Raw genomic sequence first — 21,194 nt, 5'->3', positions numbered from 1 at the left:
ATTTGTTAATATGGTTTATCACACTGATTGATTTGCATATATTGAAGAATCCTTGCATTCCTGGGATATGCCCCACTTGATCACATTGTATGATCCTTTTCATGTGCTGTTGGATTCTGTTTGCTAGTATTTTGTTGAGGATTTTTGCATCTAAGTTCATCAGTGATATTAGCCTGTAGTTTTCTTTCTTTGTGGCATCTTTGGTTTTGGTATCAGGGTGATGGTGGCCTCATAGAATGAGTTTGGTAGTGTTCCTCCCTCTACTATATTTTGGAAATGTTTGAGAAGGATAGGTGTTGGCTCTTCTCTAAATGTTTGATAGAATTCGCCTGTGAAGCTATCCGGTCCTGGGCTTTTATTTGTTGGAAGATTTTGAATCACAGTTTCAATTTCAGTGCTTGTGATTCATCTGTTTATATTTTCTCTTTCTTCCTGGTTCACTCTCAGAAAGTTGTGCTTTTCTAAGAGTGTGTCCATTTCTTCCAGGTTGTCCTTTTTATTGGCATATAGTTGCTTTCATGATCCTTTGTATTTCTGCAGTGTCAGTTGTTACTTCTTTTTCATTTCTAATTCTATTGTTTTGAGTCCTCTCTTTTCTTCTTGATGAGTCTGGCTAATGGTATATCAATTTTGTTTACCTTCTCAAATAGCCATCTTTTAGTTTTATGGATCTTTGCTATCATTTCCTTCATTTCTTTTTTATTTATTTCTGATCTGATCTTTATGATTTCTTTCCTTCTGCTAACTATAGCTTTTTTGTTCTTCTTTCTCTAATTGCTTTAGGTGTAAGGTGAGATTGTTTATTTGAGATGTTTCTTGTTTCTTCAGGTAGGATTGTATTGCTATAAACTTCCCTCTTAGAACTGCTTTTGCTGCATCCCACAGGTTTTGGGTCATTGTGTTTTCATTGTCATTTGTTTCTAGGTATTTTTTGATTTCCTCTTTGATTTCTTCAGTGATGTCTTGGTTATTTAGTAGTGTATTGTTTAGCCTCCTTCTGTTTGTATTTTTCACAGATTGTTTCTTGTAACTGATATCTAGTTTCATAGTGTTGTGTTCAGAAAAGATACTTGATACGATTTCAATTTTCTTAAATTTACCAAGGTTTGATTTGTGACCCAAGATATGATCTATCCTGGAGAAAGTTCCATGAGCACTTGAGAGAAAGTGTAATCTGTTGTTTTTGGCTGAATGTCCTATAAATATCAATTAAGTCCCTCCTGTTTAATGTATCATTTAAAGCTTGGGTTTCCTTATTTATTTGCAATTTGGATTATCTGTCCATTGGTGAAAGTGAGGTGTTAACATTCCCTGCTATTTTTGTGTTACTGTGATTTCCCAGTTTATGGCTGTTAGCATTTGCCTTATATATTGAGGTGCTCCTATATTGGGAGCATAAATATTTACAGTTGTTATATCTTCTTCTTGGATTGATCCCTTGTTGATTTAGTAGTGTCCTTCTTTGTCTCTTGTAATAGTCTTTATTTTAAAGTCTATTTTGTCTGATATGAGATTTGCTACTCTAGCTTAATTTTGATTTCCATTTGCATGGAATATCTTTTTCCATCCCCTCACTTTCAGTCTGTATGTGTCCCTAGGTCTGAAGTGGGTCTCTTGTAGACAGCATATATATGGGTCTTGTTTTTGTATCCATTCAGCCAGTCTATGTCTTTTGGTTGGAGCATTTAATCCATTTACATTTAAGTTAGTTATCCACATATATGTTCCTATTACCATTTTCTTAATTGTTTTGGGTTTGTTTTGGTAGGTCTTTTCCTTCTCTTATGTTTCTGGCCTAGAGAAGTTCCTTTAGCATTTGTTGTAGAGCTGGTTTGGTGGTGCTGAACTCTCTTAGCTTTTGCTTGTCTCTAAAGGTTCTAATTTCTCCACCAAATCTGAGTGAGATCCTTGCTGGGTAGAGTAATCTTGGTTGTAGGTTTTCCCCTTTCTTCACTTTAAATATGTCCTGCCACTCCCTCCTGGCTTGCAGAATTTCTGCTGAAAGATCAGCTGTTAACCTTATGGGGATTCCCTTGTATGTTATTTGTTGTTTTTCCCTTGCTACTTTCAATATTTTTTCTCTGTATTTAATTTTTGATAGTTTGATTAATATGTGTCTTGGCATGTTTCTCCTTAGATTTATCTTGTATGGGACTCTTTGTGCTTCCTGGAATTGGTTAAGTATTTCCTTTCTCTTATTAGGGAAGTTTTCAACTATAATCTCTTCAAATATTTTCTCAGTCCCTTTCTTTTTCTCTTCTTCTTCTGGGACCCCTATAATTCGAATGTTGGTGCATTTAATGTTGTCCCAGAGGTCTCTGAGAATCTCCCCAATGGTTTTCATTCTTTTTTCTTTATTCTGCTGTGGTAGTTATTTCCACTACTTTATGTTCTTGGTCACTTATCTCTTATTCTGCTTCAGTTATTCTGCTTTTGATCCCTTCTAGAGGATTTTTAATTTCATTTATTGTGTTGTTCATCATTGTTTGTTTGCTCTTTAGTTTTTCTAGGTCCTTGTTAAATATTTCTTGTATTTTCTCCATTCTATTTCCAAGATTTTGGATCATCTTTACTATCATTACTGTGAATTCTTTTTCAGGTAGACTGCCTATTTCCTCTTCATTTGTTTGGTATGGTGGCTTTTTATCTTGCTCCTTCATCTGCTGTGTATTTCTCTGTCTTCTCATTTTGCTTAACTTAATGTGTTTGGGATATCCTTTTCACAGGCTGCAGGTTCGTATTTCCCGTTGTTTTTGGTGTCTGTCCCCAGTGGGTGAGGTTGATTCAGTGGGTTGCGTAGGCTTCCTGGTGGAGGGGACTGGTGCCTGTGTTCTGGTGGATGAGGCTGGATCTTGTCTTTCTTGTGGGCAGTACCGCGTCCAATGGTGTGTTTTGTGGTGTCTGTGAACTTATTATGATTTTGCACAGCCTCTCTTCTAATGGGTGGGGTTGTGTTTCTGTCTTCGTAGTTGTTTGGCATAGGGTGTCCAGCACTGTAGCTTGCTTGTCGTTGAGTGGAGCTGGGTCTTAACGATGAGATGGAGATCTCTGGGAGAGCTTTCATCATTTGATATTACATGGTGCCAGGAGATCTATGGTGGACCAATGTCCTGAACTCGGCTCTCCCACCTCAGAGGCTCAGGCCTGACATTGGCCAGAGCACCAAGAGCCTGTCAACCACACGGCTCAGAAGAAAAGAGAGAAAAAATAAGATAGACAGAAAGAAAAAATAAATAAAATAAAGTTATTAACATAGAGAAAAATTATTAAAAATAAAAAATAAAAAGTAATTTAAAAAAAGAAAGAGAGAAAGAAAGAAGAGAGCAAGCAAACCAAAACACAAATCCACCAATTATAACAAACACAAAAAACTCTACTAAGAACAATAAAAATAAAAAATAAAATGGACAGCCAGAACCCTAGGACAAATGGTAAAGCAAAACTATACAGATAAAATCACACAAAGAAGCATGCACATACATACCAACAAAAAGAGAAAAAGGAAAAAATATATATATATATATAAAAGATGAGAGCAACCAAATCAATAAAGAAATCTACCAATGATTATAAGCTCTAAATACCAAACTAAGATAAACATAAAACCAGAAACAAATTAGTTGTAGAAAGCAAACCCCAAGTCTATAGTTCCTCCCAAAGTCCACCGCTTCAATTTTGGGATGATTCGTTGTCTATTCAGGTATTCCACAGATGCAGGGTACATCAATTTGAATGTGGATATTTAATCTGCTGCTCCTGAGGCTGCTGGGAGAAATTTCCCTTTCTCTTCTTTGTTCACACAGCTCCTGGGATTCAGGTTTGGATCTGGCCCTGCCTCTGTGTGTAGGTCGCCTGAGGGCGTCTGTTCCCCACCCGGACAGGAGGGGGTAAAGTAGCAGATGATTAGGTGGCTCTGGCTCACTCAGGCTGGGGTGAGGGAGGGGTACAGAATGAGGGATGAGCCTGTGGCGGCAGAGGCTGGTGTGACTTGCAACAGCCTGAGGCCCTCCATGTTTTCTCCAGGGGAACTTGTCCCTGTATCACAGGACCCTGGCAGTGGCAGGCTGCACAGGCTCACGGAGTTGAGGTGTGGGTAGTGACCTGTGGTTACACACCAGGTTCTTGGTGTCTACAGCAACATCCTTAGTGTTTCATGTCCGTCTCTGGTGTCTGCGCTGATAGCCGTGGTTTGCGCCCATCTCTGAAGCTCGTTTAGGCAGTGCTCTGAATCTCCTCTTCTTGGGCACCCCAAAATAATGGTCTCTTGCCTTTTAGGCAGTTCCAGACATTTTCCCAGACTCCCTCCCTGCTAGCTGTGACACACTAGCCCCCTTCAGGCTGTGTTCACACAGCCAACCCCAGTCCTCCCCCTGGGATCTGTCCTCCAAAGCCCAAGCCTCAGCTCCCAGCCCCAACCCGTCCCAGGGGGTGAGCAGACAAGCATCTTGGGCTGTACCAATTTACATCCCTATCAACAGTGTATGAGGGCTCCATTTTCTCCACATCCTTGTCAACATTTGTTATATCTTATTTTTTGTTGATAGCCATTCTGTCAGTTTTGAGGTGATACCTCATTGTGGTTTTTCTTTGCATTTCCCTCATGGTTAGTGATATTGAACATCATTTCACGTGCCTGTTAATGATCTGTATGTCTTCTTTGGAAAACTGCCTATTCAGGACCTCTGCACATTTTTTTTTAAATTGAGGTATAGTTGATTTACAATATTATAAAAATTTCAGGTGTACAATTCTCAATTTTTAAAGATTATACTACATTTATAGTTATTTTATTACCTATATTCCTTGTGCTGTACAATAAATCATTGTAGCTTATTTATTTTATACATAGTAGTTTGTACCACTTAATCATTTACCCCTATCTTGCCCCTGCCTCTTCCCTCTCCCCACTGGTAGCCACTAGTTTGTTTTCTATATCTGGGAGTCTTTTTCTCTTTTGATATATTCACTAGTATGTTTTATTTTTTAGATACTGCATATAAGTGATGACATACAGTGCTTGCATTTTCTTGTCTGATTATTTCACTAAGCAAAAATGCCATCCAAGTCCATTCATCTTGGGGCAAATGGCAAAATTTCATTCTATTTTTATGGCAGAGTAGCATTCATATGTGTATATATATATATATATATATATATATATATATATATATATATATACACACACACACAACACATCTTGTTTATCCATTCATCTGTTGATGGACACTTAGGTTGCTTACATATTTGGCTATTGTAAATAATATTGCTATGAACATTGGGGTGGATGTATCTTTTTGATGTTTTCATTTTCTTCAGATATATACCCAATTATTTGTTGTCTTTTTTATGATTTCCACTCTGGCAGGTGTGAGGTGTTATCTCATTGTGGTTTTGATTTGCATTTCTCTGATGATTAGCAATGTTGAGCATCTTTTCATGTACCTGTTGGCCATCTGTATGTCTTATTTGGAAAAATGTCTATTCAGGTCTTCAGTGCATCTTTCAAAGGGTTGTTTGTGTTTTGTTTTGTTTGTTTTTTGATATTGACATGTATGAATTTATATATATATATATATATTGGATATCAACCCCTGATCAGTCATATCATTTGCAAATATTTTCTCCCATTCAGTAGGTTGTCTTTTCGTTTTGTCAGTGGTTTCCTTTGCCGTGCAAAAGCTTTTAAGTTTAATTAGGTCCCCTCAGGAGACATATCCAAAAAAATATTGCTAGGATTTATGTCACGGAGTGTTCTGCCTGTGTTCTTTACTAGTTTTATGGTTTCCAGTCTTACATTTAGGTCTTTAATCCATTTTGAGTTTATTTTTGAATATGGTTTGAGAAAATGTTTTATTTTCATCCTTTTACATGTAGCTGTCTAGTTTTCCCAGCACCACTTTTTGAAGAAACTGTCTTTTCTCCATTGTATATTCTTGCCTCCTTTGTCGAAGATTAATTGACCATAAGTGTGTGGGTTTATTTCCAGGCTCACTATTCCGTTCCGTTGATCTATGTGTCTGTTTTGTGCCAGCACCATGCTTTTTTAATTACTGTAGCTTTGTAGTATAGTTTGAAGTCAGGGAGCATGATTCCTCCAGTTCTGTCCTTCTTTCTCAAGATTGTTTTGGCTAACCCAGATCTTTTCTGTTTCCATACAAATTTTAAAATTATTTGTTCTATTTCTGTGGAAAATGCCATTGGCATTTTGATAGGGATTGCATTGAATCTGTAGGTTCCAATACTATGCTGAGTGAAAGTGGAGAGAATGGGCATCCTTGTCTTGTTCCTTATCTTAGAGGTAGTGCTTTCAGCTTTTCACCATAGATTATGATGTTACCTGTGGGCTTATCACATATGGTCTTTATTACATTGAGGTATGTTCCCTCTATACCCACATTCTGGAGAGTTCTTTTTAGTCATAAATCGATGTTGAATTTTGTTAAAAGCTTTTTCTGCATCCATTGAGATAATCATATGGTTTTTATTCTTCAATTTGTTAATGTGATACATCACATTGATTTGTGGATATTGAACCAACCTTGCATCACTGGGATAAATCCCACTTGATCACAGTGTATGACCTTTTTCATGTATTGTTGGATTCAGTTTGCTAATATTCTTTTGAAGGTTTTTGCATCCATGGTCACCAGTGACAGTGGCCAGTAATTTTCTTTTTCTGTGGTATCTTTTTCTGATTTTGTTGTCAGAGTGATCCTGGTCTCATAGAAGGTGTTCCAAAGCGATCTTTCCTCTACAATTTTTTGGTATAGTTTCAGGATAGGTATTAACTCCACATTGTTTGGTAGAATTCATTATGAAGGCATTGGGTCCTGGACTTTTGCTTGTTGGGAGTTTTCTTTTTAAATTACTGATTCAATTTTATTACTGATAATTCACCTGTTCATATTTTCTATTTCTTTCTGGTTCAGTCTTGGGAGATTTGACATTTCTAGGAATTTGTCTATTTTTTCTAGGTTGTCCATTTTATTGGCATATAGTTGTTTGTAGTAATCTATTATTCTCTTTTGTATTTCTGTTGTGTCTGTAATTTCTCCTTTTTCATTTCTGGTTTTATTGATTTGGGTCCTCTATCTCTTTTTCTTGATGACTCTGGCTAAAGGCTTATTGATTTTATCTTTCCAAATAACCAGTTCTTAGTTTCATTGATTTTTTTCCTTTACTTTCTACTTCATTTATTTCTGCTGTGATCACTAGGATTTCTTTCCTTCTACTAACAGTGGGTTTTGTTTGTTCTTCTTTTTCTAGTTACTTTAGGCATAAGGTTAGGTTGTTTATTTGAGATTTTTCCTGTTTCCTGAGATATCCCTATAAACTTCCCTCTTAGATCTGCTTTTGCTGCATCACACAGATTTTGGATTTTTGTGTTTTAGTTTTCATTTCTCCTCAGGTATTTTTTTATTTCCTCTTTGATTTCTTCAGTGATCCATTGGTTGTTTAGTAGCATATTTGTTTAGCCTCCACGTGTCTGTGGGGGCTATTTTTTTCCTTCTAGTTGATTTCTAGTCTCATAGCATTGTGGTCAGAAAAGTTGCTTGAGATGATTTCAATTTTCTTAAATTTACCAAGGCTTGTTTTATGGCCTACGGTGTGATCTATTCTGGAAAATGTTCCACATGCACTTGAATTGTTAAATCTTCCTGATGATTTGACCCTTTTATGTATATCTATTGAGTCCATCTGGTCTAATGTGTCATTTAAGGCCAATGTTTCCTTATTGACTTTCTCTTTAGATGATTTGTCCATTGATGTAAGCAGTGTGTTAATGTTCCCTAGTATTATTGTGTTGCTGTCAATTTTTCCCTTTATGTCTGTTAATATCTGCTTTTTGTATTTAGGTGCTTCTATGCTGAGTGCATATATGTTTACAATTGTTATGGTTTCTTCTTGGATTGATCCCTTGATCATTATGTAATGTCCTTCTTTGTCTCTTGTAACAGTCTTTGTCTTAAAGTTGGTATTGTCTGATATAAATATTGCTATCCCAGCTTACCTTTGATTTCCACTTGCGTGGAATACATCTATCAATCTGAATTGAGTCCCTTGTAGGCAGCATATACATGGGCCTTGTTTTTGTATCTCATCAGCTGGTTTATGTCTTTTGATTAGAGAATTTAGTTCATTTACATTTAAAGTAATTATTGATATATATGTTCTTATTGCCATTTTATTAGTTTTGGGGAGGTTGTTTTTGTAGTTTTTTTGTTCCTTTTCTCTTCTTTTGTTCTCTTGTGATTTGATGATTATCTTTTGTGTTATATTTGGATTCCTTTCTCATTTTTGTGTGTGTATCTATTATAGATTTTTGGTTTGTGGTTACCATGAGTTTTATATATAGCAATCTCTCTCTATATATAGATATGATTGTTTTGTTGATCTCTTAATTTCAAGTGCATTTTAACAACCTTGTATTTGTACTCTCCTCCCCTCACAGTTACTCATTTTGACATCCTATTTTACATCTAATTATTTTGTGAATCCCTTAACTGCTTATTCTGGACTTAGATGATTTTATTACTTTTGTCTTTTAACCTTCCTACCAGCTTTGTATGTAGTTGATTTTCTACATTTACTGTATATTTGCCTCTACTGGATGAGCTTTTTCCTTTCCTAATTTTTATGTTTCTAGTTGCGGCTTTTTCTTTTTAGCTTAGGTAAGTACCTTTCACGTTTCTTGTCAAGCTGGGTTGTTGGTGTTTTGCTCTTTTTGCTTTTGCTTGTCTGTAATACTTTTGATCTCTCCATCAATTTTGAATAAGAGCCTTGCCAGTTAGATTATTCTTAGTTGTAGGTTATTCCTTTTCAACACTTTAACTATATTATGCTACTCTCTTCTGGCCTGTGGAGTTTCTGCTGAAAAATCAGCTGATAGCTTTATGGGAGTTCCCTTGCATGTAACCTGTTGCTTTTCCCTTGATGCTTTTAATATTCTCTCTTTATCTTTAAATTTTGCCATTTTAATTACAGTGTGTCTTGGTGTATTCCTCTTTGGTTTGATCCTGTTTGGGACTCTCTGTGCTTCCTGGAATTGGATTTCTCTTTCCTTTCCTAGATTAGGGAATTTTTCAGCTATTATGTTTTCAAATATGCTCTTTGCCCCTTTCTCTTGCTTCTCCTTCTGGGTCCCCTATAATATGAATCTTAGCATGTTTGATGTTGTCTCAGAGATCTCTTAAGCTGTCCTTATTTCTTTTCATTCTTTTTCCTTTTTTCTGTTCAGCTTCAGTGATTTTCACTACTCTGTCTTCCAGCTAGCTGGTTTGTTCCTCTTTATCATTTAGCTTACTGTTGATTCCTTCTAGTGTATTTTTCATTTCAGTTATTGTATTCTTCATCTTTGGTTGTTCTTAATATTTTCTAACTCTTTGTTAAAAACTTCTAACTTCTTGCTCTGTGCATCCATTCTCCTGAGTTCTTTGATCATCTTTACGATCATTACCCTGAACTCTTTCTCAGGTAGATTGGTTATCTCCACTTCACTTAGTTCTTCTTCTGGGGTTTTCTCTTATTCATTTGTTTGGAACATGTTCCTCTGTCACCTCTTTTTGCCTAACTTGCTGTTTTTATTTCTATGTATCTGGTAAGTTAGTTACGTTTCCCAACCTTGGATAAGTTGGAGACCTCCTATGCACCCCAGTAGTGGACTCCCATCTCATCACCAGAGCTATATGCTCTAGGCTTAACACCTCTGTGGGCTGTGTGCGCCCATGCGTTGTGTTATGCTGACTACTGTGGGTTGTTTTGTAGACAAACAGTTGATTGCTAGACCCTGCCTTGTGCAGTGACTGCTGGCTGCTGGTTGGTGGGACCAGGGCAGGAGGCATCTGGCTGCAGAACCCTGGAGGGCCTCAAGGCAGTTCTGGCTCACTGGTGGGTGAAGACAGGTCCTGGAGCTAATGCCAACCCACTGGTAGGCAGAGTCATGTCCTGGGGTCTGGTTGCAGGGCCCTGGGGAGTCTTAGCTCTAGTGCCTGTACACTGGTGTGTGGGGCCAGGTCCTGGGCTCTCTGATGGGCATGGCTGTGTCCAGGGGCAGCTGTGGGCTCAGGGAGGTCTTAAATCAGGCTCTCTGCTGGTTGATGGGGCTGTGTCTCAACCCAGTTATTTGCTTGTCCTGAGGCATCCCAATACTTGTGCTTACAAGCTGTTATGCCAATGCAGGGATGGGTCTTGGGGCTAATAAGGTAGAGGGAGGATTCCAAAATGGTGCTCACCAACACCAGTGTCCACATGGTAGAAAAAGCTCCCCAAAATGGCTGCTGCCAATATCTATGTTCCTAGGGTGAGCTCCAGTTGCCTCCTGCATCTCTGGGAGACTCTCTAAGTTCAACAGGTAGGTCTGACCAAGGCTTCTTTCAAATTAGTTTCTGCCCAAGGTCCCAGAGCCTGTGAACTTTTGTGTGCATCCTTTAAGAATGGATTCTCTATTTCCCACGGTCCTCTGAGTCTCCCAAATGTAAGCCCTGCTGGCCTTCAAAGCCAAACATTTTAGGGGCTCATCTTCCTGGCTCAGGACCACTGGGCTGGGGAGCATGATGTAGAGCTCAGACCCCCACTCCCTGTGGAGAACCTTTACAATTGTAATTATTCTCTCATTTGTGGACCACCTACCCATGGGTATGGGACTTGACTATATCACATCTCTGCCCCTCCTACCTGTCTCATTGTGGTTCCTTCTTTATATCTTAATCATAGAAGATATTTCCTGATAGGTTCCAGTCTTTTTCATTGATGGTTGCTCTGTAAATAGTTGTAATTTTGGTGTGCCCATGAGGAGAGGTGAATTCCATTTTTAAATCAGATTGCTTTGTTGATACTGAGTTGTATGGAGTCTCTTCCTTAAAAATTCAAAAAACAAGAATCCTAGTAGTATATTGAAGGAGTTTTGATAATGAGTTGTCAGCCATGCACAGTGAGACCTGGAAAGAGTAGTTGACAAAGTCCATGAAGAAAATGACCTGGCTAGATAGAACAAGGAAGTTGATAAGAGCTGGTGACTTAATTGACTTAACTGTTTACCTGTCCACCTCTGTCTACCCAACTCTGATTGCCAAATGTAAGAATAGGCCGGGCTTGTTTATTGAAACATGAGATTATATTTGTAGAATCATTTAATTTGCAGCATGCATTCCTTCTTTTTTGTGGATTTAAATTAAAGTAATAAGTTTATGGTAGACATCTGCTTTAACAGAAGAGTATCAGTTTTGGCACACTGGATTTTTTTTTTAAACCAGAGACTAGATTAATAAAAGTATTGCCTCAGGAAAATAAGTCTTAAAATGTTTGTATTCAGGACTTAATTCATCCTTAAGTGGATTCCTTTCTTTTTCTTCTTTCTTTTAGGTCTTTCCACTCAGATCAGAGCCCCCATTCTTGTCAAAACATGCCTTCCTGAAATTTCTTTCCATCTACTGTTGTAGTTTTAGCTATTTATCTCACACATAAGCATACAGTAGTGCCTGGATCTTTCTCTCTTTTTTAATTTTTTTTTCAATTCAACCCTGATATACACATTTAATATGTATACACATTACTCCACTGCTTGAAATCCTTCAATGCCTTCCCATCTCAATAAGGGTAAAAGCCAAAGTCCTATAAGGCTCTATACAATGTGACTATTCTGAATGTTGATATTAATAACGAAAAACAAAAGTGAAAGATAATCCCATGTTACATCTTCAAGTCTTTCAGTAATCTTTTTTTACTCTTCTGGTGGTTCTTGAAAAATATAACAGTTTATTTTTAAAAAATCTTTAAAAGTAGCTGTCATAGTGCAGCCCAAGCATAGTACTATCCCATTAACCAAATCCTGAAGAAAATCTTTTTGACATCAGCAAAGGTAAACTTCCCACACAATTTACCTTAATTTTGTGTTAATCATGGAGCTTACATTAAAACACTTACATTTCAAAATAACTCAGAACTGGCAGAGATCTTTCCTTTTTCTTCACCTTCTAAAATGGGGAAATTTTAAAACTTCTGGTAATAAGAAAAAAGGTCTTTATGCCTTATGGCATCACTTATCCACACTGCTGATGATAAAGTTTGAAGAGAAATTGAATTCCATTCTATACAAGGCTGAATTCTACAAAAGCCTGTGACCACACAATAATGAGCATCATAGTAATATGAGCCTTTTGCTCATCATTATAAAATTTGAATTCATAATTTTAATAGTGTGTTATTATGCATTTGTGTTTAATTTGTCTATGGTGCTCACATACAACATAAATACAATTACAGAAAAGCAGTGGGAAGAAAAAAAATAGTGACCATCCCAACAGGGATATGAACAGAGATTTCAATTTTACTGAAAAGACAGAGAGATAACACTGAGGATGGGAAACATAGGAAATATGCTTCAACTAGTAAGTTTTCTAGCTTTTGCTTTTATCATTTGGGGCATATCAAATCATGTTACCCCTCTGTCTTAGTCTGTTTGGGTTGCTGTAACAAAATTCCACAGACTGAGTAGCTTATAAACAACAGAAATTTTTTTACAGTTCTGGAGGCTGGAAGTTCGATATCAGGATGCCAGCATGGTCAAGTAAGGGTGCTCTTCAAGATTGTATCCTTACATGGTGGAAGGGGCTAGGGAACTCTGAGATCCATTTTTTAAGGGCACGAATTCCATTCATATGAGGGCTCCACTCTCATGACCTAATCTCCTCACAAAGGCCCAACCTTCTAGTACCCACACATTGGGCATAAGGATTCCAAACATGTGAGTTTCAGGGAGACACAAACATCCAAACCATAGCATCCTCTGCTTAAAATCCTCCAGTGGCTTCCCATCTCAGTAAGGGTGAAAGCCAATGTCCTACGAGGCTCTATGCAATCTGAATCCCTTACTTCTCTGACTTCACCTTCTCCTTTGCTCATTCCACTCCATCAATATCGTCTCCCTCTTTATTTTTCCACAGTCAAGCTCAGAACTGTTGTATTTGCTTTTCCTTCTGGTAGGAATGATCTTTTCCCAGATATCCATATGTTTCACTCTATTGCCTCCAGATCATTGCTCAGATATTGCCATCTCAGTCAGCTTTTCTCTGACCATCCTATATAAAATTACAAATCCCACCCATTCCTCTTTCCTGCTTCATTTTTCTCTTAACACTTATCCCTTCTAACATGGTATATAATTTACTTATTTATTTTGTTTATATTCTATCCTCCCTCACAAGTATGTGAGCTCCATGAGGGAGCTCTTTTCTATTTGTTCACTCCTCTTTCCCCAGTGCTTATGGCAATGTCATGCACAGAGTAGGTGCTCATAAATACTTGTAAATGAATGAATAAACGTTGGATAGTCATATAAAGGAAAACATCTCTCTGTTACACTTACAGTGTATGGACCTTGAAGCTTGCTCACAGTTAAATATGTGCAATATTCTTACAAAAAATTCTGCATAAGCCACCTCCCCCTCTTTTGTTTCTAACTGAAACTTGCTTTTTACCCTCCTAAAACCAACATGATGTATATTTTCAAACAGATGATTTGCATTTTCCATTGGAGAACAAACTGGAATTTTTCAAAGGGAAAGAGAACCTCATAAGCGAAAGTATATTTGAAACCCAGAACATAAATAGCATTTCAATTCTCTTTGATAGGGTACACTATTACATGAAGCTAAATGTCAAAGTATAGAAGTTCTTCCTTTCCTGTCATATAATACAGCAGTAAGAATATGCTCTCTTGTAAGTTTGAAAATTGAGGATTATTCATATTCTAAATGGAACTTCCAGGAAAGTGTGTGTATATTGGGGGGTGAGTAGACAAGATGGGGGATGTCCTTAAAATTAACAGAAGCCCATGAGATCTGATACAGGATCAATGCCTTTTATTCTTATAACTTTCAGTGTAGAATTTATAAGAAATATTTATTTAGCAGTATATCATCAGCTGAAAAGGACTGGTAAGTACAGTAAATTATTAATTGACAATCCCTTTGAACAAAAAGCTAGCTTTTTAATCACGAGGCTGCTAAAGAATCCTTTAGCATAAAAAATAATAGGTATCATTGTTAACATGGGAAATGTCACTGTGATTTTTAAAATAACTCTTCTATGATCACCCAGATTTTTACAGAAAAAGCATGCTAATCCATCCTTGAAAATCGATTCACCCTCTATCAGTCACATATGCTAAAAAAGACTGCAAAATGATTGTGAGAAAGGAGTAACTATTGTCTGCACAATGTGAATGAGTAGATTTAAGCTGCTATTAAAAGAAATAAATGACCTAATTTGGGTTAAAATGTTTTACATGATAAAACTTTATTATATAACACATCATTAAAACATGCCTTATTTTCCCAACAGACTGCTAGCATTCTAGTTAATAAGTGAAATCACATGGACTGTGCTGCAGTCCTGTGCATCACACTTGCTGTGTATTCCTGAGACTGGAATAAGTCTGTTTGTATATTGGATTGTTTGACAAGCCATAACAATGGGATATTTTCCGAAAAAATTATTTCCAGTACAAGCCACTTAAATTAATCATTCATTGTTTTTGGTTATGAACTTTAATAGATTGACCAGTAGGATGTACATTAGCAAATTAATCCCCTTAAGATAAAATATGAAAAGGAGAGATTATAATTTTAAAATTATATAGAGAATTACCTGTGCACTGTAATCTCTTGTTTTATAATATGTGGTTCTTTTCTGAGTTTCTAAATCAGGAATTTAAACATCTCAGATTAGTTAATCTACTATACTCTCTAACAAAATTATATTCTTCTCCAGATTACACTGGACACATTTTGACAGAGCCAAGCTATGTAATCAGTGTACTTGGGCTGGAGCAACTGCAGGGAGGGGATTTTGAGAGCACTATTAATGATTATACTGTAAATACACATTTGCATATGCACTGCCCCAGAAAGATTAATGATTACTCATTTACTCATTCAACAAACATATATTGATATTTAATATATTGTAATCCAAAATACAGCCATACTTTCAAGGACCTCACTATCTGGTTGGAGAGCAGTATGCAACACAGATAACCTATACTCATAATATATTGTTCTATGTGCAATTATAGAGATATATTTTTAGGTTTGGTGTAAGACGACTGCTAAACTCTGCTTACTCAAGTCAGAGGAATTTTTATAGTGGAGGAACCATTTGATTTGGATCTTGAAGGAGTGACATATAACTATTTACGTGGAAGTTACAGTGAATTTATAGTCTCCAAGTTTAGATTGGTACACAACACTTTTCAGTAATTCTGGCACCAAAAAGATAGATAAACCCTGAGATTCCTTTCCAGTGCTCTCCATTGTCTATTCCAGACTTACTTTTTTTTCCCCTCAAATCTATCATTCCACCTTCTCCTTTAAGTCTCAACAGAAGATGGCCTCTCACTGCACTGAGGAATTTGAAGCCACAAGGCAAAAACTCCTACAACCTTCTTCCTTCCTGCCTCCTATGTTTCTTCATACCCATGTATTCTTTTCTTTCTTACTCATAATTCAAATGGAAGAGGGGTTCTTTTCTTCCCCACATGGCTAATTTCTCCCCTTTTGCTTCTCTAAAGAACTTGTTCCATCAGATACCTTCTTTATATCCTTTGTCAATAACATAAATCTCTCTAACCATCAAGCTGTTTCATTATAACTAACAGTCATCACAAGAGCAGTCTATATTTACTGCCTCTATTTAGTTGCTGCCAATTGTCCCCTATATACAACCATCTGGATTCCCCAAAAACCCTAACATTCCTTTGAAAGAAGTCTTCCTAATTTACCAAAGTGCTCAGTATTCTCAAAGGCATCAGTCACTTTCTTTTTCTTATTTCATATCTCTTTGATGTTTGAGACTCTTGGGCCACTGTCTCCTTCTTGAGACTGTCCTTCCTCAGCTTCTCTGATACCCTTTTCTCCTGGTTTTCCTCTACTGCTCTGGCTTTTTAAAAAATCTTACTCTCTTTTCAAGTACTTCTGCACGTACATCCCTAAAATATTGATGATGTTCAGAGACCCAGCCTTACCTCCTGCTCTTTTGACTCCTTAGCCTCTTCCTGGATAACCACAGATATGCCCATGTCTACACCTCACTTCTATGCCTATAACTCCAAAGTTTGTATCTGAACTCACTACAGAATTCCAAATCATATACATTCTTACTTCCAACTGCACATCTCCATTGTAATATTCCAGTGGCATCTCATTAAACAAACTTCCTTCCTCCAGTTTTTTCTTCCTGCATCCCATCTTTCTTCTCTCCACAAGCACTATCTGGTGCCCACTAAAGTTTAGGCTTAAAAAAAAAAAACCTCCATGTTCTTATGACATGCAGCTATGCCCCCAAAAATAAGAAACAATGCAAGCTAAGATATGAAATACAGGAAATAAAATGACCTCTTTTAAAAACATTCTAGAACATGCTGGCATCATTCTAATAATTATAAATCATGTATGGATAACATACAAATATAATTATAATTAATAGAGTGTCTTATGGCCTTCAAAATATCCTAGTTTAATGAAAGTCTTTAAGTGACAACATATTGGCTAAACACATGTTCACTTCAGAAAGCTATAAGGAAACACCTTGGAATTATAGTAGCAATTTAATATTTCATTTGGGATAATCTGAGAGCATGTTACAGTTTACATTTAAAATAGATTTCTAAGAATACCACTAATTATCATAAGCTAATAAGCAAGTATAACTTAATTATTTTCTTAAACTTCCTCCCAAGTATTTTCTCAAAGCAAGGAGAGTATGTTGAGAGTAGTATTATCATTTTAAGCCAAATGCATGTTTTGGCTTAGGCCATAACTAAAATGAAAGTGGAATTTACACCTAGAGGAAGAGCAATATCCGCTCAGTTTGATTGTGAAGACCTGATCAGGTTAGTGTGTTCTGATTTCATTTTCTAAAACAATCTTCAGTTTCTTATTCCTACTTCTTACTAATACAGCATGTTTCCTCAGGTTCCCCATAATCAGCATCGAATTTATGGGGGATGAAAAATAGAAAATAGTCAGTTTAGCATGATTTATTCTATGTAAAATAACTGGCTTACTTGTTGGTTTTATATTAGCTTATTTATACTGAATTAATTTTCTCACATACATGTTTGAATTTTCTATTTACATTGGTTTCCAATCTAGAGAAATCAATCAGAGAATATAAAATAATTCTGATTGAAAAGTCCCCAACTCATGTCAACAAGTGGAAACAAAAGTTAAGGTATAAAATGGAGTCAGCAACAATTTCTGCCTATTAGAAATTAAAGTACAATACCAGTTTTCACATCAGCTATAGCCATTACTGGTGTTCACCTTCTAGCTGGCCAGTGTGTACAGTAGCTTGTGCTCTTTTATACCATATAGTACATTTTAAGTTGTTTTTCAAAATAGCATACTGCTTATTGTTTTGCTTATACTAGCAGATCTTTAAGATATGAGCGAATGGTGTGCTTAAGCCTGCATCCATTGTTTTTAATGTGTATTTTGGTATCACTATATTTTTGTTTCTTTCATTTACATTATTGTCAAACATTTATTGAGTAACTGCTTTGCCAAGTACTGTTCTCTGGGAGATACAAAATCGAAAAACAAGGCAGGGTCTCTAAACATAAAGTTATTACAGTCCAGTGGAGGAGAGAGATATACCAACAACAATAATTCTTTTTTTTAAATAGTAAAATGATAGTGGATATTCCAAGGACAGGAGTGGTTATTTCTACCACAAGCTTAGATCAGGAGAAGCATCATGGAGGGAGTTTTTGAAAAATTTTAAGCTGGAAAATGACATTTTCAGATGGACATTATATATAGATTACTTTGACAGACAAATAAAAATCACTGGATAGGTGCAAAATTGGATCTGGGAAAACCAGTTAGGAAATTATTTCAATTATCTAGACAAAAGAATATGAAGCCCTGACCTAAGGTGCTGAGGATGGAGAAGAGAAGACATATACAATGTGAAGGATGTTGAATCAGTTGGGTATGTGGAGGTTGAGGTAGATATTGGAAATGATTCCTAAGTGTCTGACTTGACATAGTGAGACATTAATCAGGATATGAGATACAGGAAAACACAGGTCTAGGGAAGGAAGTTATGATGATGAAATTAATTTTGGTTATTTTAACCTTGAGAAACCTTTAGGACATCCAAGTGAAAATGTCCCATTGAAGTTGGTTTTGTTCATCTTAATCTCAGAGGCAAGATCTGGGAGGAGGAAGGATTAAGATTTTTGAGTTGTTAGCATATTGATTGTAATTGAAGCACTAATAGTGAATGAATTTATCCAGGGATAGTAAGATAAAAGGATTGAAGATAAAACCCTAAAGAACGCTTGCATTAAATAGAAAAAAAAGGCAACCAGTAAAGGACAGAAACCACTCCTCAAATGGTAAAACACAGGAAAAGAGCCAGGGCAATGTGTTATCAAGGAAGCCTAAAAAAAGAAACAGCTTAAGACAAAAAAAGAGTAGTTAGTTGTGTCAAATATCTTATTCTGCCTGAGACTGCTCCTCAACAGGAGTTGGAAAGGAGTATTTGCAGTTATTTTTTTCATATTGGCTCAGCTGATATTTGAACCAAAATATGTAATTAATTCTTGCCCTTTCTCTGTTTATGGGAAATTTTAATGGAGAGAGAATAAGCAAAAAGAAAACAAGAAGGATTGGCTGGACTTATGTCAATGTTTCCTATCAAACTAAGGAGCAGATTGGGATGGGTTGTGAAGTTAAATTTTGATGTTAACGAATTTACTACCATGAGCTTCTAGGTTCAAAGATGAATATGATATGACTCTTATCCTCAAGGAGCTTATGGTTTAACATAGAAAACAGATAGATTTTTAACTCTGGTACAACACAATGAGAGATAACTAGAAGTATTACTTTCTTTGAGAATTTACTCTTTAGTTCTCTAGTTCTCCCTAATTTGAGTGTTTAGATCACATTTCCATGTTCTCTGAAGTATTAAAAACTCCAAAAATACAAAGAATATCATATTTACATGCAAGTTTAAATGACTTTTGGAATTTGCACCATGGATTTTAATTTCTTGATATGGGAGCATCAGTTTCCTAATCTGTTATACAATACAAACACTTCAAAATAGCATCTATATATGTGTAGACAGCAAATAGCCTGCCTGAATTTCTCCTTACTAAAAAAAAAAGAGAAAATGAAAATAATCATTCCAAATTTAATAATTGTGTTGCTCTATAGATACACTCTCTCCTCTGGAGTTGGAGCTTTGTACACCAAAATATTTGATAGCAGCAAAATATATACATTATGCACTTTTAAGCAAAAAAAGTAAAACAGACAATGCATTATACTGGTATGTAAGCCAACAAAATAATATCATTAAATTACATTAAAAAAATAAGAATAATAACAATTTTAAAACTAAATTCTTTACAGACATATGATCTATGTAGTGTTTACACTATCAAAGTAATGTATCTGGCAAGATAATCACCCAGTCCTACAAATTCATAATCAGCTATATTTAAAGAATATTCTCCAAACTATAATTTTCTCATTATTTCTCTCATTTAAAGAGTCCAAATTTTTCTTTATCTTGGGAGCCATAAACTAAAAGACTGATATTAAAATAAAAAGACAGGTTCATGTAGTGGAGAATATAGCCTATCTATGGCTATAAAAACCTGGAAGATTTAGAGTAATATTTAAACTTCAAGTCAACTGCCTTGATTAAAACATATTTTGTGAATTGGAATAGATTTTGACTGAGAATCTTTTGGCCTGTTGTTTCTGTAGCATTAGGGCTTTCTTTTCTAGTCTTGCAAATTAGACCTTGGTTAAACGTTTCCTTTCTATGGTTAGATTTCCTTTTCTCCTTCTTACATGTCTGGCAGCCATCTATTCCAGCTAGCTTTCAATTTAATAATTTATCTGGGAAAATATTTTGAACCTTATTTGTAGAAGTTTTTAGTCTATAATTTATTTTCCTTTGGATATGATTCAGAACTTAGTGTTTCAAGGAGAAGGATACTTTTAGTTATTATGCTAGGGACTAAAAGGTGACTTTGTTTCTGCTTTGATCAACATGTCATTTCCTTTGAAATGTGGTAAATCCAAAATCTAATAAGAATTAATACCCATCCACTGGCGCTTTTACATGAAACCATCTACAACATGAACATGGGGCTATCAGAAAATAATAAATCAATGAAATGGGGTAAAATACACTTCTGTATTTATAAATCAAATCGAAAAATGAAGCTGAGCATTAAGACATCCCAATATCAAAAAGATCTTGTGGTTAGTTGTGATTGAATTCAGTCATTGTTAAATATGATTATAAACCCTTAGACAGATGATTATTTCATGTTCAAGTCACTGTCTAATAACATGAAAGATTTAAGCTGTGACTCTCAAGCCCAGAGGGATGCAAAGAAAAGAACCAGCTAGATTACAGTAAGGAAAACCATCACATTCTGCAGTCCTCTCTTATATCAACCCTTAGAGGGAACAGAGTCCTCAGAGGCTTCTAGAAGCTGTTCTTCCAAGCACTCAATAGGGAAGTTGCAAAGTGAGACTGGAATCAAATTATAAATTTGCATTTAAGGTTTTACGTTTTACATGCCTACCACTCCAAGGATCTATCATATGTTTTTAACTCAAATTAATTTACCATTTTATTCAAAAACTATAACAACTGTATTTCTTCATGCTAATTAGGACAAGTTTAAGCTGCCAATAAATATATTTGTTTACTTACACATTCTTTAACATTGTTTTAATTGGAAAGTTGGAATAGAAATAGCACAAGAGCAAGGGATATTGGATAGATAATTAATTAACAAGTAATACCATGGAAATAATTATAAAACCTGTTACTCATCTCCTAAATCAACATATGAATGTGTGTGGTGTGTGTGCGTGTGAATGTGTATGTATGAAAATGAAACATTTAGTTGATAAGTTAGGAATATCTATCCAACCTTTAATTTTAAACAGATGGCTCACACTGTCTAGACAGTATTTATTGAATAATCATGCATAATCATAGAAATGGTTCAATAACAATGAAATGCAAATGTTAAAATATTTGCACAAATAATTACTAAGATTGATTTTATAAAACTGATTTTTAAATCATTGTGTTGTGTTTCACATCTATTTTAGACTCAGTTTTCACTTCAGTATATTTCCCCTAACTCTTTT

At 35.8% G+C, this 21,194-nt stretch overlaps 1 long non-coding RNA gene across 1 annotated transcript in view; it reads right to left on the bottom strand.

The window, feature by feature from the left end:
- LOC309653119 overlaps positions 1 to 21,194 on the bottom strand; it is a 63,649-nt gene extending 42,455 nt beyond the window's left edge. The window contains exon 1 of the long non-coding RNA XR_014258992.1: positions 1 to 21,194. This exon is cut by the window's left edge and continues 7,599 nt beyond it. This is a non-coding gene — a long non-coding RNA (uncharacterized lncRNA).

This window comes from Balaenoptera physalus, assembly GCF_965194825.1.
Source record: "Balaenoptera physalus genome assembly, chromosome: X".
Taxonomy (NCBI): Eukaryota; Metazoa; Chordata; class Mammalia; order Artiodactyla; family Balaenopteridae; genus Balaenoptera; species Balaenoptera physalus.
The sequence above is the reverse complement of the archived record's forward strand: the minus strand, read 5'-3'. Positions and strand labels throughout refer to the sequence as shown.